The sequence below is a fragment of the Dipodomys merriami genome, unplaced genomic scaffold, assembly GCF_024711535.1.
Source record: "Dipodomys merriami isolate MVZ:Mamm:240054 unplaced genomic scaffold, mDipMer1.0.p SCAF_4, whole genome shotgun sequence".
NCBI lineage: Eukaryota > Metazoa > Chordata > Mammalia > Rodentia > Heteromyidae > Dipodomys > Dipodomys merriami.
In genome coordinates this window covers 5,332,536-5,351,262 of record NW_027205603.1, presented here as the reverse complement: position 1 = coordinate 5,351,262, position 18,727 = coordinate 5,332,536, and positions in this window count along the sequence as shown.

Sequence of the window (18,727 nt, the reverse complement as noted above, 5' to 3'; positions counted from 1 at the left end):
TCCTTCCTTTTTATTTATTTATTTATTTTTGTTAGGGTAAATGTCTTGAATTCAGGGCCTGCGCACTGTCACTGAGCTTTTTGGTATTGTTGCTCAAAGCTAGCACTCTACCATTTGAACCACAGCTTTACTTCTAGCTTTTTGGGTGCTTAGCTGGAGATAAGAGTCTCATGAACTTTCCTGCCAGGTCTGGTTTGAACCATGATCTTCAGATCTCAGCCTCTTACATAGCAAGTATTACAGGTGTGAGCCACAGGCCCCTGGCCTTTCCTTCCTTTGTTTTTTTAAACAAACAAACAAAAACTCAAAGCTTGGGAAACAGCTGGTTGGCTGGTCTGATTGGGCAGCCTCTCCAGGTAATCCTGGTTCCTCTATCTCAATAGTGTGAACAGCACCATCTTCTCTTGCAGGATGATCTGTAGGGCACTTGTCAAGTAACTTCAACAAAAATACAGGACAAGACCAACAAATTTATTTCTTGTAAAAGTGCAGGAAGGCCAGGTGCCAGTGGCTCACACCTGCAATCCTAGCTACTCAGAAGTCTGAGATCCGAGGATTGTGGTTCGAAGCCAGCCTGGGCAGAAAAGTCTATGAGACTCTTATCTCTAGTTAACCACCAGAAAATGGGAAGTGGTGCTATGGCTCAAAGTGGTAGAGCACTAGCATTGAGGGAAAGAGCTCAGGGGCAGTGCCCAGACCCTGAGTTCAATCCCCATGACTAACAACAACAAAAGCAGGAAGATGAACTTGATTGAGCATATTAAGGGAAATTTATTGTTGATAATCCATATTGCCCTTGGCTTTTCTTTATATTGTATGTCTTATAGAAATGAAAGTTGCATATGTATACAAATATACATTTATATGCAAATATACTTATATATGCAAATTGCACATTTGCATGTGTGCAAACACATGTTCACCTATTTATATATGCAAATATATATAATTTTATTTCTAAACTGGGCAGTTTGCAGGGTCTTCAATGCTAGGAATAAGTTGAAACACAAATCTGTGTAGAATCTGGCATTTTCCTCCCCATATACTCTCCCAAAGTAATTTTTACTTGAAACAAATGCAAAAAAAACCCTGAAAATCAGTGTCTTTTATCCAGTTGCCCCTCAGTTAGCTGAATCCACTGGCTTTTGTTCCTGGTCAATGACTGGATCTCAAGGGTGGATCTCAAGGGTGGAGTAGGTGAATTTGTGTTGAGTTTTTAAACTGATTTTTTTCTTTCTTCTTAGCTGTATTTTTCCCTCTGAGTATTGGCTTCCTGCTGAAGAGGATGTGGGGACTGGGAGGGTTTTCCACAGTGGAAAAATATCTACACTTGAATCATTTCAACATACCCAAAGCAATGCAAATTAGGCAGGACCTATATTTGTGCGTAGACCTGGGCAATGGACAGTTTTGGATTGCAAATTCACCTCCAAAATACCACTCTAGACCTAGAACTCCACCCTGAATTTTCTCTGTTCATGCCGCGGACTGATCAGCATTCATGTAAGCCCAGGACCCATGAGACCCCTCAGTCTCCCATGGAAGCAGAAGCCTGGGCAGTAGAGACAAATCCACAAATCCAGCTATCCACACATCAGGAGACAGACAGCAAGATCATGGCCCAAAGTACAGAACCACATCACATGCTTCCTTTCTTCTCTTTGATGTTTAATTGTTGGTCATGGGGCTTGAACTCTGGTCCTAGGTGCTGTCCCTCAGCTCTTCTGCTCAAGGCACGTGCTCTACCACTTGAACTACAGCGCCACTTCCGGTTTTCTGGTAGTTTATTGGAGATAAGAGTCTCATGGACTTGCCTGCCAGGGCTGGCTTTGAACTGTGATCCTCAGATCTCAGCCTCTGGAGTAGCTAGGATTACAGGTGTGAACCACTGGCGCCTGGCTCGATGCTCAATTTTTTTAAGGCAGGAAAACTTACTATACAATACTGATTTGTATTTTTTCAAACAACAGGCTGTATGTATTTACTGTCTGAGAAATCATCAGAGAAAACAAGACCCCCTCCTGGCCTCTCATTTTCATTGCTATGTATTAATTTCCCCTCCCCTTCCTCCTTTCTTCTTTCTCTCTCCTTTTAAAATAAATAAATAACTAGAATAAAAGGGGTCTTAACGTCTGATCATGTATCATCAGCCTGCAGTGTGCCTAGGCCTAGTGCATAACCTTTTGGTATGAGTGCTTTTGCTTTCTTTTCATTTATTCTCACCAGAGGTACCCAGCCCCTGGCAGCTCACCCACTTCTGTGTGCTGGCTCCTTGGGGAGTTTCATGTGGTCATCTTCAACATGTCTGTGTTCCATGATGGCTTTGGGCATTCGCCATCATACCTGTCTTCCCTATGGCAGGGCAGGAAGACAGGGAAGAAGACATGGAGGCCCCAGGAGAGGAGAAATCCAAGGGAACCGGGATGACCTGGAGCAGAGCAGAACCTCCAGGAGTTGGGCACAACCACTCTTTCCTCTCCCTAGGATGGGCTAGTAGTTGATGTTGTGTGAATTGGCACTGATTGAGCAACGACCATGTGCAAGCCAGCATGAGGATGAAGACTGAGTAGAATAGGGTCCCCAGTCTCTGGTGTGTCCCACAGTGAACAAGTACCCCTGGCTTGTGGGGACCCTCTCCTGTGTTGACAAAATGACTTCAGTAGATGTTAGACGGAGTGAAAGTACAACTGATTATTTTCCTGAGATGGAAATCCACTTGTCACAGAAAGTTGCGGTCTTGTCACCATGTGGATATATATGGTCATAGCTGTAAGCATGCAAGTACACACACACACACACACACACACACACACACACACACCACACACACACACACACACACACACACACACACACACACACACACACACCATGGTATTTTGTGCAGTGAGCAACTGCAGGTATCTGTGGATACTGAATTCTCACTGAGTGGGGATGTGAGAATTTGAGACTGCTTTCCTTCTGTACAGAAGGTGTGTGTGTGTGTGTGTGTGTGTGAGAGAGAGAGAGAGAGAGAGAGAGAGAGAGAGAGAGAGAGAGAGAGAGAGAGAGAGAGAGAGAGAGAGAGAGGGGAGAGGGAGAGAGAGTAGGGGAAAGAGAGCATGTCATGCTTTCTATAAGGAGCATCAGATGAAATTCACTTTGGATATTGGTTTGGTTTTGGGGGAGAAATTGTGGTGGGCTGTATTGTAAGCTTAGGATATCAAACTCTGGAATCAGAGAGCTTTAACTTAGTTCCACCCCCCCCTCTACCTTGGAAATCCTAGAGTATCTAATTCTCTGGTGTCAATTTTCTCGTCTGTAAAATGGCCATAGTGATTCTACCTTGCCTGCCTGAGTTAACCCGCTGTTAAGATGCTGCACTCCAGCCCTCTTTCTCATGGGTTATTTTATTTAACGTAATTGTCATGGTTATTATTAAGGTGTTCTGCAGAGGGGTTACTATTTCAGAAGTCAGGTAAAGACTACATTTCTTTTCTGGACCTTTCTTCACTTCTCCCATTTTTCCCTTTCATCCCTGCCCACAAGTTGCATAAGTTCATTTCCACATAGTGTCTGGCTGTGTACCCTGACTGCATGTGTCCACTCTTCCTTCCTCTCACTTCCTACCCCGGTACGTGCCTGTCTCCATGCTGCTGGCATCGCAAACACACATGACTGCACCCAACTTCCCATTGTGGAGATGGAGTCCTGCAGACTTTTCTCTTGGGCTAGCCTGGTACTGCAAATCCGGATAAATCTCCGTCTTCCACACAGTTTGGGAAGACAGGTATGTGCCATTGCACCCAGCTATCGGTTGAGAAGGGGTTCTTTCAAACTTTTCTGCCTGTGCTGGCCTAAAACTGTGATCCCCCTATTTTCAGCCTTCCAAGTAGCTGGGATTACAGAACCACCAGTGCCTGGCTTTCTATGTTGTTGTTGTTTTTTTTTTAATGAGCAGTCAAGATCAGCCACTAGACTCCTGTGTGGAAGAGAAAGGCCTCAGTACTGTGTTGCCCATATAACCAATGCATAGGATGGGATGCTGCCGTGTCTAGGCCCTCCATGACATGGTATGATCTGAACCCATAACCTTTACCTGCTCCTGTATTGCTCTTCTAAGTCTATGGCACTAACCATAGGCAGACATCTGGTGCAGTCTTGAGGATGATCCCATTTGTCCTAGCAAAGGAAGAGGCCAGGCCAAGTCAGAGCAATCAGGCTCTGGGGAGCCCCAGGGATCCCTGAGAAGAGGGTGGATTGCTTGCATGACATAATCTCTAGCACGGAGTAGGTGCTCAATAAACATTTGCTGTTAAACCACAGCTCCTAGAAAGAGGGAATCTAGACCCTAATGGATGTGGCCTGTCACCAGAGTGCCCAGTTCAGCTGAAGCAGGAGGGCCAAGAAGGAAGATGGTCAGCAGGTGTTTTCAGCCTAGTCTAAGGTCCAGAGAAAGCCATTGTTGGTGCTGTACCTTTCTACCTAGGAAGAAACCCTCACTTAGAGGCTTCTAAAAGTCATGGCTTCCTTGGAGGGGCTTCTTATGCCCACCCCTTCCAGGAAATCCAGCCAATGCCAGACTTCAGCGAGGAGAAGCAATTTCTTGGTCTGGTAGTCAGGAAGGCTGGTGATACTAGAATTCTGACATTTAGGGTTTATTACTTGTAGGTAGGGTGTTTAAGCCTACCCGCAATATTAGCATCATAAAATCATAGGATCATAAAAATCTTATCATATAAAGTCACTTCATAAAACCCAGCCCACGTCTAGGGCCAGGCCTATTCAGACCCTCCCAAGAGATGTTACACCCATGTTCAATGTTCTTAAAATGATGCATGATGCTGCCATCTGGTGGCCATCATAGGAATGTGTACATTTTTAAATAAGAATTGTAATTGATGTATTAATTTATTGCTATTAATGTTATTATTTTGTTCTACTGGCCTTTGATACATACATCCCTATCTTCTTATCTTGGTTTGTATCAACTTAAGTCACGAGTAGTAGATACTGTGTTCAAATCTGTCCATTTGGTATGATGGTTTCCTGTACCCAGACAAGAAAGTTCTCTCTTCTAGTCTTGTGCTGTTCTTTACAGTGGGAAAGCCACTAGACCACCTCCTGCTTGTCTTTTCTCTTCTGTAATGTCACCTCCTACCCTTTCCTCATGGGCAGCAGCTCTGTGTGTCGAGAGTATCAGTGGCATTCATTCATTCATTTATTCATTAATTCATCAAACGAGTATCTCCAGGGAAGAAGGAAGTGAGTCTCCCCACTGGTGAGCTGGCATTCTGCAGGGGAAATAGAGTCTCTTTCTCTCTTTCCCTTTCAGTTTCTGTCTGACTCTCTCTTGCATGTGCGCACATGCGTGTACACACATGCACCCCCCACACACACCCCCACACACAACTGACTGATGAAAGGCTCTCTCCCTCCCTTCTCAGTCTTTCTCCTTTCATCATGTGGCATTTCTTTCCCAAACTACCAATAGGAGCATGCCTACTTCTTTGCTCAGAAGCCTCCTTTGTCCAAGGCCAAGTGTTAGTCCTCATACAACCAACCAGTTCCTTCAAGCTACTAGTTGCCTTCTGAAGTAGTGACATTAGGTGTCTTTTACCGCACGTCAGATATGCTGAGTGCTTTCTCTGATCATTCTCACAGTGACAGGCTAGTCCTTGTGCTAGTTATTTCCATAGCTTCATCAAAATACCTGAGAGAACAACTTAGAGGAGGAAGGATTGGTTTCAGAGGCTTTGGAGCAGGCCTGTGGTGAAGTGGTGGCAGGAGCCCAGGCTGGAGGTTACTTTCCTCATGGTGGACAGGAAGCAGACAGTAGGGAGAAAATTGAGGATCCTGTACAGGTACGTCCCCAGTGGTGTACTTCTTCCAGCTAGCCCCACCTTCCAAACTCTCTGCCACTTCTCAATCTAACAGCTGGGGAGCAAGCATTCAACATAGGAGTCTTGGGGGACATTTCCTATGCACACTGTAACAATCCTGGAATGACTTTACCTATGGGGAAATGGAGCAAGCCATATTGTTAGTAAATAGCAGCCATGGAATGTAAACCCAGAGCCTGAGCCTGGACTACTATGGTATGCTATCACATTGCTCCATGTCTGTCTATCATTTTTCTGTGTCTCTGCACATCTGGCCTGTGCCTTTTTCATTTGCTTCCCGATGAACTTCACCAGTGGCTGTGACCAGCTCACATAGTCTTCAGCATCCTGCAAATACCACTGATCCTAAAATGCACGATGTTCTTCCTCTTCTGTTCCCAACCCTAGAAGACCCACTGGCATGTGCCATAGGAGCTTGTAAATTTTTAAATAAGAATTGTAATTGACATATTAATTTATTGTTATTGATGTTATTGATTGGAGGTTATATATGTGCTTACTCATCCTGACACCCAGCAAGGGGCTTGTAGGCATCTACTGCAATGCAGATGAAATCAAGGTTTGCTGCGTGGTTGTAACTGAAATGGCCCAGGAGAAAATGCTCTGTAAGTGCAACACATCACAGAAACATAAGCCTGCAGATGCTGTTTAATGCGCTATTTAAATGTGAATGGATTTAGAATATGGAGCATTCATTTGTGCTGAGCATTTTCTTCTTGTTGATTTAGGCCATTCTCTATACCAACTAAAATTGCTTCTGCTTTTAACCAGGGATTTCTTCTCTACCTTTTTACATGGGGAAGTATTTCCATTGTTTACCCAAAGGAACATCTGAAACATCTTTGCAAAGGTGAATTTGTTCTTTTTTAAAGAGCTTTAAATTATAGTATCTGAGTTAGCGGGGCACTGGTGGCTCATGCCTGTAATGTTAGCTACTCAGGAGACTAAGATGAGGATTGTGGTTTGAAGCCAGCCTGGGTAGGAAAAAGTCCAGGAGACTCTTATCTCCAATAAACCACTCAGAAAAAGCCAGAAATGGCACTGTGGCTCAAGTGGTAAAGCACTAACTTTGAGCAAAAGAAGCTCAGGGAGAGTGCCCAGGTCCTGAGTTCAAGCCCCAGAAACAGCCCCCCCCCTTAAAAATATCTGAGTTGGTTTGGGCTAGAGCTCCAACCCTAATTGACCTTGTTAGATTGAAGGAGCCACAACATGATTTATTCTTTCTTCTTTCTTTCCCTTCTTTCTTTCCCTTCTTTCTTTCCTTTCTTTTCTTTCCTTTCTTTCTTTCTTTCTTTCTTTCTTTCTTTCTTTCTTTCTTTCTTTCTTTCTTTCTTTCTTTCTTTCTTTCTTCCTTCCTTCCTTTCTCTTTCCTTCCTTCCTCCCTTCCCTTCCCTCCCCTCCCCTACCTTTCCCTTCCCTCTTTTCTTTTTCTTTTCTTTTCTTTTCCTTCCTGCCTTCCTGCCTTCCTGCCTTCCTGCCTTCTCAAATCAGTACCTGATGCTTTTGCTCACTGGCTAGCTCTACCAATTGAGCCATGACTGTAACTCCATAACATGATTTCTGAAGTTCATGTCATCCTAGCATTCATACATTTAGAACTTCGCTCTGTAGCCTCATTACTTAGAATCTCTTAATTGATTTCGAAAATCAATTTCCACGCCTATGAATTGTAACTGGCCTGAAAATTGTGGGCATAGCAGACAAATATTAATGTAAATTGCTCATGCTATTTAGAATCTAATGAATACAGACGAGAAGCACAAAGAGTTACCCAGAGGTCAGTTTCAAAGGGTGGCTTTCTCACCTCACTAATTTTCTTTCTGGAAGATGAGTTAAATACGTGGGTAGAGCCTGAAATGTTTTTGTTGTCATTGGGATAATAAGCTGGATTTCCATGCTTAGAAACTATAGTTTGTTCTCCGTGGAAAACAAACTTTTATTTCTCTGTCATATCTGAGCAGATCTACCTTACTGAAACACAAGGTCTAACCCTCCAGACCAGCAAGTTCAGGCCTCCTTGTTTCTTTCCTCTTGATTGCTAACAAAAATCATTTTATGGAGCCAGGTATGGTGGCACATGCCTGTAATTCCAGCACTTGGGAAGATGAGGCAGGAAGGTTAGGAATTTGATCCTAGCCTGGGCTAGATAGTGAAAAGTCTCTCTCTCTCTCTCTCTCTCTCTCTCTCTCTCTCTCTCTCTCTCTCTCTCTCTCTCTCTCTCTCTCTCTCTCTCTCTCTCTCTCTGTATATATATATATGTATTTATGTATGTATATGAAAAGAGATGTCTTATAGAGACCCAGAAACAACAGATCAAAGAAAGGTTGGACAAATGGGATTGCATGAAATTGCAGAGCTTCTACATGGCAAAGGACATGACTAGCAAGATCAATAGAAAACCCACAGACTGGGAGAAGATCTTCACTAGCCATACAATGGACAAGGGTCTCATATCTAAAATATACCTGGAACTCAAAAAATTAAATCCCCCAACAACAAATCCCCAAAGAAACAACTGCCCAATGAATAAGTGGGCTAAAGACTTAAAGAGAAACTTCTCTGAAGAGGAAAGAAGGATGGCCAATAGACACATGAAGAAATGCTCAACCTCCCTAGCCATAAAAGAAATGCAAATCAAAACAACATTGAGATACCACCTCCCTCCAGTTAGAATGGCTATAATCAAGAACTCTAATAACAACAGATGCTGGAGAGGATGTGGACAGAAGGGAACCTTCCTGCATTGTTGGTGGGAGTGTAAACTTATTCAACCACTTTGGAAAGCAGTATGGAGGTTCCTCAAAAGACTCCACATAGAGCTCCCCTATGACCCAGCAATCCCACTTTTGGGCATTTACCCAAATGATCACAAACATGACCATACTAAAGCTACCAGCACAACTATGTTTATTGCAGCATTATTTACCAAAGCTAAGATATGGAACCAACCTAGATGCCTCTCAGTAGATGGTATATATACACAATGGAATTCTATGCCTCCATCAGAAAGAATGACATTGCCCCATTTGTTAGGAAATGGAAAGACTTGAAAAAATTCTATTAAGTGAAGTAAGCCAGGCACAAAGAAACATAGGTCCCATGGTTTCCTTATTTGCAATAACTAGTATATGTCTGAGACAAGCAGAAACGGTCAGATAAGTTGATGTTAGGCAAAATGAACCCCAAGAAAAGGACTCAAATGGTTTTTCTTCCTTGCTATTGTTTCTAACATATTTATAAGATATTTCTTTGTTGCTTTGTATGTCCCTCCCCCACGGTATAACCCCTGCTTTCACTGTATTTGATGTTGGTATAAGTTGTGGAGGGGAAGTGAATAAATAAATTGTTTAAATAGGGATACAGGTAGACCCATTATGAGATGTACAAGTCGTTATGTTGAAAAACAAACTTTACAACTTTGGCGTGTGGGGGAGGGGGGTGAAGTGGGGGGGGAGGATGGGAAGGGATGGGAAGGGGAAACAAAGGAGGAGGCAAAATGCTTGGTAAGAAATGAACTCATTACCTTGCCCATGTAGTTGTAACCCCTCTGTACGGTATTTTCACAATTAAACATTAATTTAAAAAAATTCTAAAAAAAAAAGAAAGAAAAGAGACGTCCCATATGGTTAGGACTTAAGACCTGCAGTTGATTTGCAGGGGAGCAGGGGCACCTTGCGTGGTGGTTCTAGGAACAGGCGCCTCAGTCATGAGTATGAAGGAAAACCAAAGCTGGCCCCTCTGCATCGCACGCAGTCATTGTGCTTCCCAGCCAGCTTCCACAAGATCGAGCCACAGCACAGAAGGGAAGGCACGTCCAAGGCATTGAGAAATGGCATAATGTTTTGCCTTTTTGTTCAGTTATGTAGTGAACCAGGTGGTTCCTGTCTGCCTACCTTCCAGGCCCAGGTACCTGGTCAGAGGCACAGGAGGTCAAACACGGGGTTCTGCTGAGGTCAGAGCACTTCCTGGGGTACCTGAGAACTTGCTCCGCACAGAATCAATGATCTCAGCTGCCCCACAGTGCCCTCTGGAGCAAGGTCCCCTAGAATTGGCAAGGAGCTCCTTCCTCTTCCATATACGAAGGGGCTTTCTCTCCTTTCCCTTTCCTCTTTCCTTTTCCCTCCCTCTCTGTTTATCTCCTCCTTCCCCCTCCCTCCCTCCCTCCCTCCCTCCCTTCCTTCCTTCCTTCCTTCCTTTCTTCCTTCTTTCTTTCTTTCTTCTTTCCTTCCTTCTCTCTCCCTCTCCCCCCTCTCGTTCTGATTTATAGAATGTAATGGCTGAATCTTCTATAATGTTCATGCTTCATTCTCCACACATTTGATGAAAAAAAAACTCATAGCAGCCTTGAAAATCATCAATCATCTTTTAGATGACAGGTGCCAATCAGGTAGCTATTCTTCTCTTCTAGGAAACAGATCTCCAGCCAGCTAAAGGGTCAGGGAGCAAAGCAGAGTGTATTGACCATGGAATTGCATTCCAAGCTTGAGTAAAATGCTGCGGGGGGTGGGGGGGAAGGAAAAGGCGCTGGTGGCTCCTACCTATAATCCTGGTTATTCAGGAGCCTGATATTATATCCTGGATCCACAAGAGACTCCAAGACATCCAGTTAAAGGAGCCAGGAACTTTATTACCACTGTGCAGGGGCCACTTCCTACTACTGGGAAAGTAGAACGGTCCTGAGCTCAGAGTAGGATGGGTTTTTATAGGGGTAGGTTACATAGAGTTACATAGATGAGCCATGCAAGGCAGGTTTGGCACATTTTCATTGGTTATGGTTATATTCATTTGTTCTTTATCATATGTAATAACTTGTAATAGGCTGCCCACAGTGGGACCACTGGTGGTGGTCTTCAATTGGAGGACAGTGGTGATGTCATCTGTGGGTTTAAGGCCCTATTACTGAGGCAAGCTAGCAAGGTTACAGCAGCAAAACATAGCAAAAAACATAGCCTTGAGTCACAAGAGCATAAGCAAAACATAATCTTGACATGGTCCGTATGACTAATACTATCAATGCTATTGACACTATTACAGGAATTAGTTTTATTATAAGCTCCTGACTAATACAGCAACTCAGTGCAGCTGTTGATAAGCCTCAAGGTTGTCAGTAGCCTTCTGCAAAGCTGCCAGCTTGGTAAACTTGAGTGAGGGAGAGATGTTCTTTTGCTTTTTAGCAAGGATGGAAAAGAGGCTAAAGCTGATCAGTAGTCAGCCTTTGCTTGGTGTTTTTCCTTATCCATGGCTTTTGCCCTTTATCAATAATTTTGTTCTGTTTTCTGTTTTCACATTTTTGTTCTCATGGAGATCTTTCTTTTCCAAAGGGAAGGGGACTCAGGGGAGAGAGTAAATAAATTTCCAATAGCAGAAGAACTGAGGCCGGACAATAGGAGGAACTTTCTACCAGTAAATAGCAACTCAGATATTACACCTGAGATCTGAAGATTGAAGTTCAAACCCAACCTGGGGAAGGAAAGTTCATGAGATTCTTCTTTCCAATTAACCACCCCAAATCTGGAAGTAGAGCTGTGGCTCAAGCAGTAGAGTGCTAGCCTTGAGCACAAAAGCTCCAGGGACAGTGCCTGGGACCTGAATTCAAGCCACAGGACTAGCAAAGAAAGGAGGGGAGAAAGGAAGGAAGAAGGGAAGGAAGGAGCTATGAACCTGTGATATCACCACAGTGATAGAAGCAGTCTGTGGAGACCTTATGCTTCATGATTCTAACTGTTGGACAGTTTGGGAGAAGGTGAAATTGTGGAGACTCTCAGAAAATGAGAGGTTTCAGGGCTTCGGGTAAGGGAAGGATATTTGAGGAGCCCAGAGGATGTAAGGGACATGACACTGTTCTGTGTCGTGTGGTCACGTGACTACTGTGGTCACTTGACTGCATTGTCTAAACTCACAGGACTCGGGGCACTAGGAGGGGACCTGTCTGTGAACTATGGGATGTTTATGGAACAGAAATAGGAGGTAGAACTTCAAGAAGAGTAAGGGCCAAAAAAAATATAATGAACCCAGAATGCATTAGAATAGAATAGCCCAGGAAATCCACACAGAACACAATGGAGCCAGGTGTTTTGCGCACAAAGCTTCCTAAAATTTCTGAAAAGTCATTGAGTTACATGACATGAACATGGGTAAAAGAACTCATACAATTATTCTGCTCTGAGATAGCAGAATCATCTCCACCCTGCCACCCTCTTATCTTTATGATCTTCCTGCCCAGTGTACATGATTGCTTGATTTTCCATTTTCCCTTTGATGTACGGGCTCCCCAGGGAACCCCATTTTTCTGGATCTCTGGCCCACACTCACATGAGGAGTGTCCAGGCAAAACCTTTCTTTCTCTGGACAATCTGTGGAGATTTTCTGTGTCCCTTACTAGCTGATGTGTGGCTCATTCTTGCTTCCAACCCTCTCCAAGAGGGAGGATGCTTTTCTTCTTTACCACTTGAGCCACACCCCCGTCCCTTTTTACTTTAGCTATTTTTTCAAATAGAGTCTCACTTGATGCCCAAGCAGGGCTGAACTGTAATTTTACTATTTATACTTCACACCAGAGCTGGAATGACAGGCATATACCACTGTACCCAGCGTTTTTAGAGGTTGAGATGAGATCTCACAAAATGTTTACCCAGGCTGGCCTCCAACTGAGATCCTCCTGATCTTAGCTTCCTGAGTAGCTGGGATTATAAAATTATAAGCATGAGCCAGTGTAGTCAGTTTATACCGGGGCATTTTTACAGACTCTGTGGGAGAAGTGGTTTTGTATCATAATGAGATTCTCCTACTGGTGCTAACGGCTCAAATTTTCCTCCATTCTGACCATATACCCTTCCCACTATCTAGAAAGCTCTCCAAGTTTCTAACTTTACTCTTGCCTACTGCTATTTTCATTGATTTCATTTTTGAAAGTGCTGTTGGTTAGTCCTGGGCCTTGAACTCAGGGCCTGGGCACAGTCCCTGAGCTTTATTGTTCAAGGCTAGTGCTCTGTCACTTTGGAGATAGGAATCCCATGAACTTTCTTGCCTGTGCTGGCTTTGAACCACAATCCTCAGATCTCAGCCTCCTGAGTAGCTAGGATTACAGGCGTGAGCCACCAGCACCTGGTTTCATTCATTACCTTTATGGTCTTTGGTAATGACTACACAGATGCTGGCGAGGAAGGGTGGATATGGAAATGTAACAGTAGCTCATTTTAAGTGCACTCTGGCTTCTTTGAGGACAAAAGTCACTCATTTGGGTATATAAAGGCTGTTATGCTACTATTAAGACACCAAGCCCATCCTTTTCAGCATACCAAGCACACTGCCCCACAGCCTTTGCACAACTTTTCCCAAGGCCAGGCTAGCTCTCCCTGGAGTGCTTTTGTAGCTCAGGACCTCTTTTATCCTATGGTCTCTATTCAGATGTCACCTGCTCAGACTGACCATACCTGAATGCCACTCCTTCTGATTACCTGCTCCATCTTTGCTGGATCTATTTCTATTTCTTTTTTAAATTAAATATATAGTTCTTATTGTAAAGATACCGTACAGAGGGGTTACAATTACATGAGTAAGGTAATGAGTACATTTCCTATCGAGCGTTGTTACCCCCTCCTTCGTTTTTTTCCCTACCATCCTTTCCCTCCCCCACCTCCCCAACTCCTCCTTCCTCCCTCCAAGTTGTAAAGTTCATTTTCAACATAGTGTCTTGTCCATCTCATTGTTACAATGGGTCAACCTTATTTCAGCATTTTGTTATTTCCTTTCCCTCCCCAAGTTAGAAAAATGTATATACAAGATGCAGGGCACCGGAATCAAATACAGTGAAAACAGGGGTTATGTCATGGGGGAAGAACATACAAAGAAACAAAAAAAAATCACACAGTACATTATAAATACGTTAAAAACAACAGCAAGAAAGATAAAACCTCTTATGACCCTATTTTGGCGTTCATTTCACTTAGCATCATCTTATATGGTCATATGTACATAGCTTTTGAGCTTTTCTGCTTGTCCTAGACATATACTAGTTATTGAAAATAAGGAAAACCATGGGACTTATGTTTCTTTGGGCCTGGCTTACTCCACTTAATATCATTTTTTGTAAGTCTTTCCATTTCCCAAAAACAGGGCAGTGCCATTCTTTCTGATGGAGGCACAGAATCATATATATATCTCACATATTCTTGATCCATTCATCTACTTAGGGGCATCTGGGTTGGTTCCATAGCGTAGCTATAGTAAATAATGCTGTGATAAACATAGTTGTGCTGGTAGCTTTAGTATGGCCTTGTTTATGATTGTTTGGATAAATGCCCCAAAGTGGGATTGCTGGGTCATAGGGGAGCTCTATGTGGAGTCTTTTGAGGAACCTCCATATTGCTTTCCAGAGCGGTTGAACAAGTTTACACTCCCACCAACAATGCAGTAGGGTTTCCTTCTGTCCACATCCCCTCCAGCATCTGTTGTTATTAGATTTCTTGATTATAGCCATTCTAACTGGGGTGAGGTGCAATATCTAAAATATACTTACACCTCAAAAAATGAAATCCCCTAACAACAAATCCTCAAAGAAACAACTGCCCGATTAATAAGTGGGTGAAAGACTTAAAGAGAAACTTCTCTGAAGAGGAAATAAGAATGGCCAATAGACACATGAAGAAATGCTCAACTTCTGTAGCCATAAACGAAATGCCAATCAAAACAACATTGAGATTCCACCGTACCCCTGTATTTCTGTTTCTTATCACTTAGTCCTTCTTGACATTGAACTGTGTAGCGCCTGCTTTTTGTTTCTGCATTTAATGGGAATGAACTCAAAAGAGGGCAGAGCCTGTGGCTTACTTCGCTTCCCTGGGCATCTAGGATAGCATCTGGTACTCAGCGCTCCATCAGTGTGTGTTGACTTCCCAGATCTGGTTCCTATTTTTTCACCCAAGACAATAGAAAAGGGGACTGGGCTGAGCTAGCTTATCTAATTCTAATTGCTTCCTATGGTACCTGTTTCCCCAAACAACCTCCTTATCCATTTTAGTCATTATTCATGACTGAATAAGGACTCTCTCATACTTCACTGCATGGTAATACATCGACATTCTAGTTAACAAATCTATGATCACGAATTACAAAATCAGGAGATGTCACCATGTCAGAAGTTTAAGCCCCGCCATCACTCTTCTTGGTGGCTGTGCTGTCCCTCTGTGCATAACCTTTTGCTGGTGAGCACAGAGCTCCAGCCAGCCTATCATTCAGAGATAATAGGGCAATGCAGCTGTTCCCAGTGGCTGTGTTGGGTTGCTTCTGTCTTTGGCTGACATATTTTATTAATACCAGCAATCCTTCTTTGCCATTCTATTCTTTTTCCGGCGTGATTAATGGAAAGCGCACGGATGGAGGGAGTTTTGCAGTAAGTAAACCAGCCATGAGGTAAGTCCTGCTCTCCCTCCCTCCTCCTGCTGGCTACACAAGCGGCAATGTGCTGCCCCATGGTTTGGAAGTAATGGTTGCATGTGGAATTGAAGTACCAAGAGGCGGTGGAATGGGGTAGATGGCTCTGAGAAGCACCTGCATACCCATGGCTGGCCTTTCAAAGGCAGAGTCAGGCAACAACTCGATCGGGCCAGCTCCTCAGTCTTTTATGAGACCAATCTGAGGGTGCAATTGATATCAAAGTCCTCCAAGAGAGAGGTGTAAGCTACAAGAAAATCAAAGCTGGGTGGCAGGAGGGAGGAGACAGAAAAGGTAAAGCAAGCAAAGGGGGGGGGTGTTGTTTGTTTTAGTTGGGCAAGGATTGGATCTCTCAATACCAAGACTGCTCACCAACCTCAATCCAAGGCCTCGGATCTGGAAAACTTCATAAGGAAGGTCACAGTGTGCTCTCATTTTGTTATTGACTTCTGGAATCTGTCATACAGCGGTCGGTGAATAGCCACAAAAGTACTCTGGTGTTGGTAAAACTGCCCTGAGGAGCAGCAATTCAGAAACTACTTAATCAACGTTTGGAAGGCTTCCAAATCTAAAATGAAAGCGATGCCCACTGGCAGATGTAATAAACATCTGGGGCTGCTGCCCTGTCCACCCCCACCCCCCCAACTCCCCTGCCCCTGGAATTCTCCTTGTTTAGAATCATGGCATGGTCAAGCAACCAGGGGATTTCCTGACAGCTGGAATGGTTGTCAAAGTATTTTGTGGGCCTCTTGATGTTGGTGCAGAGCATGTGTATAGATGACCACTAGCCTAAAAGGGAAGGTTGTGATCACAGCTCCTTCTTAGGTTAGCGCCCTCTGTTGGCAGCAAAAGGAGATGCCTTGATACCTAATAGGACCATCATCAGGGAAAACAGTAGGAATTTCATGGTGAAAATGTTACCCCAGTTTGGGGACAGATGCAGGTAGCTCACAGCTATAATCCCAGCTACTCAGGAGACCGAGATTTGAAGATCACAGTTTGAAGCTAGCCTATGAAGGGCAGTCTGTGAGACTTGTAACTCCAATTGGCCCATCAAAATGCCAGAATAGAAGTGTGGTTCAAGTGGTAAAGCACCAGCCTTGAGCAGAAAAATTAAGGGACAGCACGTGAGTTTAAGTCCCAGTACCAACACACTTTTTAAACCTCTAGTGTGGTTTTAAAGTTGTCTTAATTAGTACTTTTTTGGCTTATGTTCAACATAGTCCACAGATCACACTCTACCATTAACCTGAAAGCATTGTGGATACTATTTACCATGTTGGTAACAAACATATCACTTGAATTCTCCCCTCACTCCATGTACAGTTGTAATTTTGCAGACAAATAACACATGAATGAGGCATACATTTTAGCCAGAGGAAATGGTACATGCAAGCTCTGATTAGAGAAACAGGAGACAGTAGAAGAGTGACAAATGATAGCATAGATTTTGAAAAAAACCCAAGATCCCCTACTTGATAGCTGTATGAAATCTGGCTAATGACTCAGTGACTAAGACACTCATTTTTTAGTTTATTAGATCAAAGAGACTCTTTCATAGATGTGCATGTGGAATTTCTTAGACCCCAGGCCTTGAACTCTGTAAATTGCACAGTAATTAGTAAGTTATTGTTAGTACTGTAACTGTTGGTTCTACTGAATATTGGGAAGAAATTGGAGCCCAAACAGCATTTATTTCACTTCTCTTATTGGTGGGTTCTCCCAAAACCTAATTTGAGCTCCTCTCAGCAGTGTGTGTTTGAAATCAAGGCAAAGTGGACATCTTTTCCACAATCACCTGTTAGAATCTACAAATGCACATCTTATCATATTACTTCCTCCTGTCTCTCCAGAGTCCTGAATAAGGGCCCCAAGATCTCTTTATGGGGTCCCCAAGAATCTCTGTCTCAATCCCCCATAATTCCATAGTTCTTACTAGCTTTCAGGAGAGACCCCAGTCTCTTTAGTTGTCCTCTGGTGAGAAGGAATTGCTGTGGTAGTATACGCAGAGACCCCAGACACCCTTGCCCTCCCCTAGCCCAGAGATCTCTTCCTTCTTCTCCCACTCCTCCCCTCCTCTCTACTCCTCACACTTCCATTCATCCTTAGAGTCTCAACCCAAGGCAGCTTGCTCTGGGAATACTTGGATTGGACATAGCTTTGATTTCTTTCACATGGTCAGTGCTAGGCAGGGTTCTCTGGTTGCTCATAGGATATCCTGGGGATATTGCTTTCCACTCTCCCTCCCATCTAGATGGCCAGGTTCTGAAAGGCTTGGACCATGTCTTGCTCATCTCAATGGCTCTTAAGTGTCCCTCAAAGGTGCATGTGGGGAAGGGTTGGCCCAGCATGGAGCTACTGGGGTTAGTGGAAACTTTGAAAGGTGGAGATTCTTCCTGATAATGCCTACCTGTTCCTGTTCAAGTCCTTCCAATCTCTGAAGCTTTACCTAGAATTGATTGTGTGTGTGTGTTGGGGGGTGTGCACTGGGGCTCACCTCAGAGCCTTGTGCTTTGCCTTAGCTTTTTTGCGCAAGGCTGATGCTACCATTTGAGCTACACCTCCACTTATAGCTTTTTACAGGTTAACTGGAGATTCAATCTCTTGAATCTGTTTTCTCAGGCTAGTTTTGAACCATGATCTTCAGATCTCAGCCTCTTGATTAAGTAGGATTACAAGCATAAACCTTAGCAAGAATTTATGTATGTATGTATGTGTGTGTGTGTGTGTGTGTGTGTGTGTGTGTGTGTGTGTGTGTGTGTGTGTGTGTGTGTGTGTGTGTATGGTATTAGGGTTTGAACTCAGGATCTCGCACTTGCTAGGCAAGTGTTCTTCCACTTGAGCCATGCTTCCAGCCTGCAGTGATGGAATTCTGAACATCATTGCAATATGTTTGCTTTCCCTGCTCATCTCTTGGTCATCAAAGATATATCTATGCATCTGTATCTATTTTCTCTGTCGTTGGGCACCTAGTCAAGTGCCTGTATTATGGGCTTTCAATATAGAAATGAAAGAGTGCTATGAAACATGCTCATTACTACCGGGGACCTATGTACTAGCAGTATTTTATTTACATATTTATGTATGTATGTGTTTATTTTTGGTCCTGGGGCTTGAACTCAGGGCCTAAATATTGTCTCTGAGCTTTTTTGCCTAAGGGATAGCACTCTACCACTTGAGCCACACTTCCACCTCCAGCCATTTTGGTGGCGAAGTGGAGCTAAGAGTCTCATGGACTTCCCAGCCCAAGCAGGCTTTGTACCCTGATTCCTCAGAACTCACCTTCCTTAATAGCATGGATTACAGGCATGAGCCATCAGTGTTCAGCACCTATTGGTCTTTTAGTTGTCTCTTGTTATCTTAGAATCCTTGAAATTACTTTTAGTGCCAATGCCAGGATCAAGTATTTATAG